Source organism: Alligator mississippiensis, chromosome 1 (assembly GCF_030867095.1).
Source record: "Alligator mississippiensis isolate rAllMis1 chromosome 1, rAllMis1, whole genome shotgun sequence".
In the NCBI taxonomy this organism is placed as follows: domain Eukaryota; kingdom Metazoa; phylum Chordata; order Crocodylia; family Alligatoridae; genus Alligator; species Alligator mississippiensis.
In genome coordinates this window covers 216206047-216215044 of record NC_081824.1, presented here as the reverse complement: position 1 = coordinate 216215044, position 8998 = coordinate 216206047, and the positions used below count along the sequence as shown (strand labels likewise).

The 8998-nt window shown below is 57.9% G+C and overlaps 1 non-coding gene across 1 annotated transcript; it reads right to left on the bottom strand.

Moving 5' to 3' along the window:
* Window positions 1-8627: 8627 nt before the first annotated feature.
* LOC132247999 (U6 spliceosomal RNA) lies at window positions 8628-8734 on the bottom strand. Its single transcript, XR_009459359.1, has one exon. It is a non-coding gene; the product is annotated as a U6 spliceosomal RNA (small nuclear RNA).
* Window positions 8735-8998: the final 264 nt, after the last annotated feature.

The window sequence follows — 8998 nt, the reverse complement described above, 5'->3', positions numbered from 1 at the left end:
TTGGTTCAGAACTATCTGATATCATGCAGTTTGCCAATGAATAATTGATATTATATAATCCTAACTGCCAGTTTATGTCACAAAAGTGACACTTGACACTTTCCTGCTAACTAGTTTAACATCATCAATTAAGACATCACTTGTGTAATGACATTTTAGTAACCAGTTTAACATAATAAATTATGACATCACTTTCTTTTATGCCAAGAGGGTTAAAGAAAAGATTTTAAAAGAAAAAAAGGAAACACTAACATTTTCCATCATTTTGTGCTAATAAAAATCTTATATGTTTCTAAACCCTTGGTACACATGATCATTAAGGTGTGAGAGCTGAAATCAAACAGATAAGTATTGATGTGAGATGTGCAGAAAATTGAACAGGAGTCTATGCAAGTGGATATGTTTGCAGGATTAACTGTCAGGGATCAAATATACTTTGGATATAATGTGTGTTTAAAGACTTAGAATAGCTAACATCCAAAGAACTCTTAAGTCCCCATTTGAATAAGACTTTTACTTTTGACTTCAGTGGCTGCAGAACAATTCAAGAATGAACTTTTAGAAAATCTTTTTTCCCCCCTTGTAATAGAATAATTAAATAATTCATCTACCCTTGGCTTCAGTGGGATTCTGCAGAAATATATCTATAAGTATAAAAATAGTCCCACTGAAACCAAACTCTTAAAGTTTAATCTAATGTGTAAGTGTTTACACACCTTTACTTGACATCATGTCCTTAGTTTTCAAAACTGAAGAAAATTACCCTAGATTCCTATACTGCCTTCATATTTTAAGAATTGAGCAATAGGTTTTTTATTCACTGGAACACGTTTCCCTGAATATAATATTACCAAATTGTAAAGCAAAGAGTCTCAGATAAAAGCACTAAGCATGCCATTTGGCAAGGTGGTCTTCCCTTAAGAAAGTACCTGGTATCTATGAGACATCTACTTACTGTAACAGATAATATATCAGTTTTTATGATAGTAATTCTTAAATAATGGGCAAAATTTTAAGCAAATCCCTGTAAATTATCAGTGCATATCCTACTGGTCTCCTAAGGTTGCAATGATTTACTTATCTTCTTTTTCCAACATTTTTTCAAAAGTTTTCCTTTCCCCATGAATATTTATGTCAATACTTCCTAAACTGACTGAATTTCTACTCTGTTGGAATTATGCATCCCTATAGTGCACCCATGAAAGGTGATCAGTTAAAGGTGAGGAAAAGAGATTCTGTGACCTTTAGGAAATAGCAAGTGGCACAAGATAAAACCTATTCTGTGCAAGGTTACTTATGGATTAATAGGATGTAATTACAAAAAAAAAAAAAAAAAAAAATCATCTCTCTGAAGTAATTGACTTTTGGTAGCTAGGGCTCCAAAACTATAGTAGCCCTCCATTTTTCCAAATGGATTTTGCCTATTGCCCATGTTTTACAAGAAGTACTCCTTGCAATAGGCGCAAGTAAAAGATACCGCACGTTTCTTCTTAGAAGCGTGGACTTATTTACAGCTGGCATTTTTAAGTGAGTTGTAAATGTTAAAGGTGCTAGATTTGATGCTTATGACAGTGTTTCCTTGGTGATAAAGCTTTCGCTAAGCTGGTTACCTATCTAGGCTATCATATATGCAGACAAGAGATGATTCACACTGTATGTTATGGGTCTTGAGCTTTAAAATTGAATTTTCTATGACTTATGGCTGAGAAACATAGAAATTAAATCTACAGCTGGTTCTTCTTAAAAGTGAAGTTTTGGCAAAAGCAAGACAAGCTTTAATGCATTAGAAAAGTGTGCATTTTTTAAAAGTTGTTTCACTTCCTATTTGTTCTCTACAAAACTTCTTAAAGTTAGGAGGACTACAGTTTTCATCATGCCATCCCATCAGAACTTAACCTGGACTTTGCAAGCCAAGCTACTGTATATTAAATGCAAAGACAGTGTTAGCTGATGTGGGCAAAACATAGAAGGGAAAGAAAGCAAGAAAGCAAGAAAGAAAGACTTTTGACTTTTAAGAGACCTTTATTCCCGGGAGGGTGATAACTCGGAGCCAGTAAAGAGCATGTACAAGGACGCCCGAAGCTCTGGGCCTCATGGACAAGGCCTGGGCTCAAGGCCTGCAAGGCCTGCCCGTACACTCTAGACAAAAAAAACCAACACAACGAACATTAGGACTATTTACAGTATTTACAGTTCTGCCAGCGGGGACACCCATGGAGGCCTCCGGGGTCGACCCGCATGAACAAAAGTCCAAGGCCTTGGCCCGCTTGACGTGTCTCTGCAGCCTGAGCAGCCGGTGGCATCAAGTACGAGGATCAGGCGTCCCGCCTCGACTCGGCACAGCGCCCCCTCGAGGGCCCGGCGCTCCTCAAAGGCGGGCACCCTCCACCGGAGGACAGCGTGCTCAAACTCGAGCGAGAGGCAGGCCCGCACCAGCAGGCGGAAGAGCTGCAGGGCGTCGACCATCCTGGTGCCGGTGAGCCGGTTTTGCCGGCTCTTCAGGGTGGCCATCTTGGCCTGGCCCAGCAGGAAGTTGGCCAGGCTGACCGTGGCCCGCTCGGCCGCCCAGTACGGAAAGGAGTGGACGTAGGCGTCTTCGGAGAAGTCTCGGCCCAGCACCCGAAGCAGTGTGCCCAGGGCGGCAAAGAGAGGCTGCAGCCGGGGGCAGTTGAGGAACGCGTGGAAAATGTCCTCGTCCAGCACCCCCGGGCAGAAGGGGCAGGCCGCCGAGGCCGCTGGGTCCAGGTGACGCACAAAGGTGCCGGTGGCCAGGATGCCGTGCACGAGCCGCCACTGCAGGTCGCCGGTCTTCTTGGAGATGGGCACCTTATACAGCGTGCGCCACGCCGGGGTCCCAGGCTGCGCCAGGCGCCGCCGCCACCCGGTGTCAGGGCAGCCGGCCAGCACCTGGGCGTGCCGGGTGCGCACCACCCACATGTAGAGGCCCTTGCGGGGCAGGGTGCCAAAAGGGCAGCCCGTATTGCTGCTGGGGGGCACCGGGAGCCTGAGCAGCGTGTTGGGCCGCTCGGCCAGCTCGCCGGGTACCACTGGGATGACGGGTAGTGGTGGGAAGGTGTCTTCTGCGGCATCCGTGGCGGGGAGGGTCCGGCAAGTCTGGAGATGGACTTCCAGGGCGGTCGCTGCCTGCGTCGGGAGGGCGGCCCTAACGGCCCGCAGAAGCCGCCCCACGGTGTGGACGGAGCGCATCGCCAGCCGGGCTGCCAGGGCCTCGGGTGACAGCCAGTCTGAACGAGCGGGGTCCAGGAGGTGCTCCAGGCGGGTGGAGCGCGCCTCGACGAGAGCTGCCGTGAGGCTGGCGGAGGCCAGGCTCGGCACGACCTGGTGCAGGGCCGGGTTGTGGACCAAGGGCTCTCGAAGGAGTTGCGGAAACCGCAGGTGCCTGGCCTGGGGACAGAGATGGAAGGCCGCCCGCCAGGCCCGCACCATGCTGCGGTAGAACAGGGGAAGGACCGCCCCGTTCAGGAAGGTGAGGTCCAGTTGAAACAGCTCCCGGTCAAAGCCGAGGCCCCCCACTCGCCACAGGAATCGGCATGCCAGCTATCGCCACGGGAGGTGGCCTTCGGTGTACAGGAGCCGCTGGAGGGCCTGCAGCCGATAGGCGGCCACCCTGCTGGCCAGATCGATCAGGCCCTGGCCCCCCTCGCCGGTGGGCAGGTAGAGGGCAGCTCGTGGGAGCCAGTGGCGTCCGTCCCACAGGAAATCGACCAGGAGCCGCTGCAGTCTCTCCAGTAGCTCCGGCGGAGGGTCCAGCACCGCGCAGCGGTGCCACAGGGTCGCCGCCGCCAGGTTATTGATGACGAGGACGCGCCCCCGGTAGGAAAGGCTGGGCAGGCGCCAGCGCCACCGCTGCAGGCGGGCCTCCACTCCCTCCTCGAGGCCGTCCCAGTTGCGCGCCATCAAGGTCGTCGGCCCCAGGAACACGCCCAAGACCTTGAGGCCCTCGCGGCGCCAGGCAAGGCCCCCCGGCAAGTCCGGCGGAGGCCTGCCAGTCCATGCGCCAAGCAGCAGTGTGTCACTCTTGCCCCAGTTGACGCGGGCGGAGGAGGCGCGCTCGTAGGCCCGCTGGCAATCTGTCAGAGCCCGCACGTCTTCCTGGGTGGTGAGGAAGACGATGACGTCGTCCGCATAGGCCGACAGCAGGAGACGAGGGCCAGCGGACGGGCCCGTGGCCGATGGCAGGGCCACCCCACTCAGGCGGCGGCGCAGCGTGTGTAACAGCGGCTCGATGGCCAGGGCGTAGAGCATGCCTGACAGCGGACAGCCCTGGCGAATGCCCCTGCGCGCAGGGAACGGAGCGCAAAGCACCCCGTTCACCTTGAGCAGGCTGGAAATGTCTCGGTACAAGACCCGGAGGGCCCCGGTGAAGAGGGGCCCAAAGCCAAAGGCCTCCAGCGTGCGGAAGAGGTAAGCGTGGCCCACGCGGTCAAAGGCCTTCTCCTGGTCGAGAGAGAGGAGGCCGACGTCGAGGCCAAAGAGCTCGCTAGCCGTGAGCAGGTCCCGCAGCAGGAACAGGTTGTCTTGTATGGTCCTGCCCGGCACACAGTAGCTCTGCTCGGGCCCGGTGAGAGAGGCCACGACCGCGCGGAGGCGGGTGGCCAGCGCTTTGGCCAGAATCTTATAGTCCGCGCACAGCAGGGAGACCGGCCACCAGTTCTTCATGTAGCCCAGGTCTCCCTTCTTGGGCAGCAGGGTCAGCACCGCTCGGCGGCAGCTGATCAGCAAGACCTTGTCGGCAAGGCTCTCCTGGAAAACGCGCAGGAGGCTGGGGCCGAGGAGAGGCCAGAAGGTCTTGTAGAACTCGGCAGGCAGCCCGTCGAGGCCCGGGGCTTTGCCAGAGGCGAGGCCGGCCGTGGCGGCCACCAGCTCTTCCAGGGACAAGTCCCGCTCCAGCTCGCCGGCCTCCAGGGCATCGAGACGTGGTAGGCCCTCGTGGAGTTCCCGCGTGGCCTCGGGGCACGATGGCTCGGCCGCAAACAGGTCGCGATAGAAGGCGACGGCACGTTCGCGGACTTCGCCCGGCTCTGTAATGACCCCGCCCTCAGGAGTCTTGAGATGATCCAAGACTTTGCTCACTGCCCTCCGCCGCTCCAGGTCGAAAAAGAAGCGGGTCGGGGCGTCAGTTTCCACCAGCTCCTGGCAGCGGGTGCGGATCCTTGTGCCGCGGGCCGCGCTCTCCGCCAAGTCGCGCAGGCATTTCCTGCGGAGCCGGAGGCTCTCGCTCAGTGCCGCGTCGCTGCCAGTGGCCAGCAGAGCAGCCTCGAGCTCCGCCACGTCCTCCTTCAACTCCCGGATACGGCGGCGCGTCTCGTTTGCGGCCAGCTGGGTGTACTGCTGGCAGAAGGCTTCGGTCTGGACCTTGCCCACGTCCCACCACAGCTTCCAGGAGGAGTGGCTCAGTCTCACAGCCTCCCACCTCCGCCAAAAGTGGGCAAAGCAGTCCCGGAAATAAGAGTCCTGAAGCAGACTAACGTTCAAACACCAATACGGTGCCCGTGCACAGGCTCTCCCCGGCAGGCTCAGTTCGCTGAAGGCCAGGCCATGATCTGATAGACCCGAGGGAGCGATGCGGCTGCTGCGCAGGAGTGGCAGGTGGTGCCTGGTGATATAAAGGCGGTCGAGGCGAGCCATGGTGAGACCACCGGCACTCACCTTGGCCCAGGTGTACTGGCGCGCATCGGGATGCAGGGCTCGCCAGATGTCCACGAGGTCTGCCCCCTCCAGGGCAGCTTGCAGCTTGCGAGCGGAGGGCAGGTGGGGCTCAAGCCCTGTGTGGTCGAGGCGCGGGGCAGTGGTGCAGTTGAAATCTCCCCCGAGGAGGAGCAGGTCATCATCCTCGCTAGCGTCGCGCAGGAGGGCAGCCAAGGTCTCAAAGAAAGTGACCCTCTCCTGGCCATCGGAGGGCGCGTAGATGTTGATGAGCAGCAGACGGTGTTGTGCGAGGGTGACGCGGATGGTCAGCAGGCGGCCAGGGATGACCTCCCGCGGCATCGCCGCATCAAGCTGCAGCTGCGGCGATAAGAGTGTCGCGACCCCCGCGCGGAGGTTGGTGCCGTGGTTCAGGAACACCTGTCCTCACCAGGCAGCCAGCCAGGCCGCCTGGTTGAACCTGTCAGAGTGGGTCTCTTGTAGGAAGGCGACGGCCAGCCTCTTCTGTCGCAGGAGCTCCAGAACGGCCTCGCAATTCACCGCGTCTCGACAGCCGTTGACGTTGAAGGTGCCAATGGTTGTGGCTGCTATGGGTGTGGGTGTGGGAGAGGAGGAGCAAAGCAGAGTGCGGGTGGAAGAGCAAGCACCCAAGAGCAGAGCAAGGCAATACAGACAGGTCAGGGAAGGCCTACCGTGCCCTACTCTAGTCGAGGGACCCGCCCAGGCCCCACTCCACTCTCACCCTCTGGGCAAGCTTGTCCAGACGGTAGGCCATCTGACGTGTGCCCCGATCTTGCTGCATGAGCTTGACTGCCGCCCTGGCAGCCTTGACAAACACTTTGGGGTCCGCACACCACTGGGTGATGTGCCCCGCTACATTTTTCTGCCCCTTAGTTAGCTTCAGCAAGGACAGGAGTCCCCCATAGTCAGGAGGGATCCAGGGGGGCTCTGCCAGCTTGGGGTGGATGTTGCCTACGGAAGAGCGGCGAGGCCGCCCCCCTGGCGGGAGCTCGCCCGCAACTGCAGCGTCGACCCCCTCGATGTCCAGGCACATCAGCCGCCTCTCGTCGTCCGAGTCAAGGACCGGCTCCGCGAGGACATTCCCTGTCTTCTTGGGGGGGAGGGGCCATCCCGCTCACGACGTCTCTTGCGAGACTCCGAGAGCTGGATCTCCATCTCGCTAACTTCCCCATCTGCTCTGGTAGCCTGGGGCGTGACCAAAGGGGCAGCAGGCTCTCCCGCCACCCCTGGGGCCAGGCCACCGGAAGAGAGACATTCGCCACTATCCCTGCTGCCGCCCGACTCCGGAGGCTGGGGGACAGGCGAGGGGAGGGGGGACCCCTGAAGGCCCCTCCCCCCCACCCGCTAAGTCTGCCCCGTCGGTGGCTACATCCAACGGGGCGGGTGGTGTGGCAGCCGGGGTGGGGTCCGGCTCTGTAGTGGGGGGGCCCTCGGCACTGGCCGAGGAGGGGTCTGTCAGGGATGGGATGTCCTGAGAGGCCCCCCTCATCTCCCTCGCTTTGTCAGGTGGTTGGGAGGATGCCAGAGCCCCATCATCCGATGAAGCTCCAGCACCGCAGTCCCCGGCCACCCCAGCCACTTCGGCCGGGGCAGGCAGGGGGCAAGGGGAAGCGTCCGCCCCTCCACTCGGTGGGGCTGCCGCACCAAGGGCAGGGGGCGCCACAGATTGGGGAGGGGGCAGTGGGGCCATGGTAGTAGCACCAGCCCCTCAGCTGGACGATGGCTTCCCACTGGAGACCCCGGTCCCCTGAGATGGAATGGGGGTGGAAGGAGGTCGGGAGGAAGAGCTCCCAGCCTCCCTGGGCCTGCCGCGTGCCCCAGAGGTCGACGCGCCGTCTTTCGGCGCTGCCGCAGGCGGCGATGGTCCGGCTGCCTTGCCCTGAGGGCACTGCGCAGCCAGGTGGGAGGAGCCCCCGCACTTGAAGCACGTGGTCTCTCCCACAGACAGATAGATAATGAACCTCCGCCCCTCGAGCGTGAGGCTCAGGGAGCGAGGCAGCGACTGGGGGCCCTCCTTGAGGAGCATGAAGACCTACCTCCGAAAAGACAGGACGTGCTTCCCCTGAGGGTCCTTGCTTCCCATTGGCAGGTGGCGAAAAGGACTCGCAGGAACCCCATAGGCCTCGAGTCCCCTGGCCAGCTCCCGATCGGAAACGTGCGGTGGGACGTTGGAAATCACCACCCTCACTGCCTGAGTCTCTAGGGGCGTGACAGGGTAGTGGATGCCCGCAATGTCCAGGCCCTCCACACACACCCTGTCAACCAAGGCGGGCTTGCTCAAGTAGATCATCGGGACCGTGTTCACGCGCCCCGCGTAGCGGATGGTACGCCATCCCAGGAGGGCGGCCAGAGCCTCCACGCAAGCCTCGAGCCCCACATGGAGAGGGGCATGAACCCTCAGGACATGAGACAGTGGGAGGTCCCAAGAGACATCCTCATGCCAGCTGCCAGGCGTAGGAGCCGCCATTCCTCGCCAGGACAGGGTTAAACTGCGAAGCGCAGAAAAAAAAAAAAAAAAAGCCTCAGGCTGACACGGGGCTGGGACTGGGAGGGGGCTGAAAACGCCCCAAAATCGGCCTGAGGGGGGGCAGAGCAACCCCGCAGGGGCTCAGGGCAAGCCCCAAGGCAGGGGCAGATGGCAGGGACCAAGGGAAGGGGCCCTGGGGGAGGGAGGCAGCAGAAATCAAAGGGACAACTCAGGCGCGGGTGGGGGAGGGGCAGAGACAAACGAGGCTGCCAGAGCCCAGGGGAAAAAGGCTCAGAAAGTGGGGGGAAGGGGCAGGGGGGGGTCCCCAGGGACAGGGTGGGGAGAGGCAACAGGTTTTTTTTTGGGGGGGGGACAGGAAAAGGGGGGCAGGGAGTGCGGGGCAACGAGCTGAAAGCACCTGAGCTGGAAGAGCTTAGAAGGGCTTCAGCTGTCGGCGGCCATCTTGAAAGAAAGAAAGAAAGAACGCTTCACGAATTTGCGTGTCATCCTTGCGCAGGGGCCATGCTAATCTTCTCTGTATCGTTCCAATTTTAGTATATGTGCTGCCGAAGCGAGCAAAGAAAGAAAGAAAGAAACTATTTCCAGCACTAAGGCTGCAGATGTCACCTTTGCGTTGCCATAAAATTTTTTATGGGGGCACAAAAGCCAAGCAAATAGATGCAGTGGCCTTTTGTCACACCACAAATGCCCAAATTTGTGATCATGACCATACCTAGTAGGAGTTTGTGCCACCTTTTTGTGGCCAGCATCTCTTTTCTTATGGTAAGAGAGCAGAGCTGGGGCAAGCCTGGGGCTGCTTGTGCTCCCCAGCTGTGCTAGTCA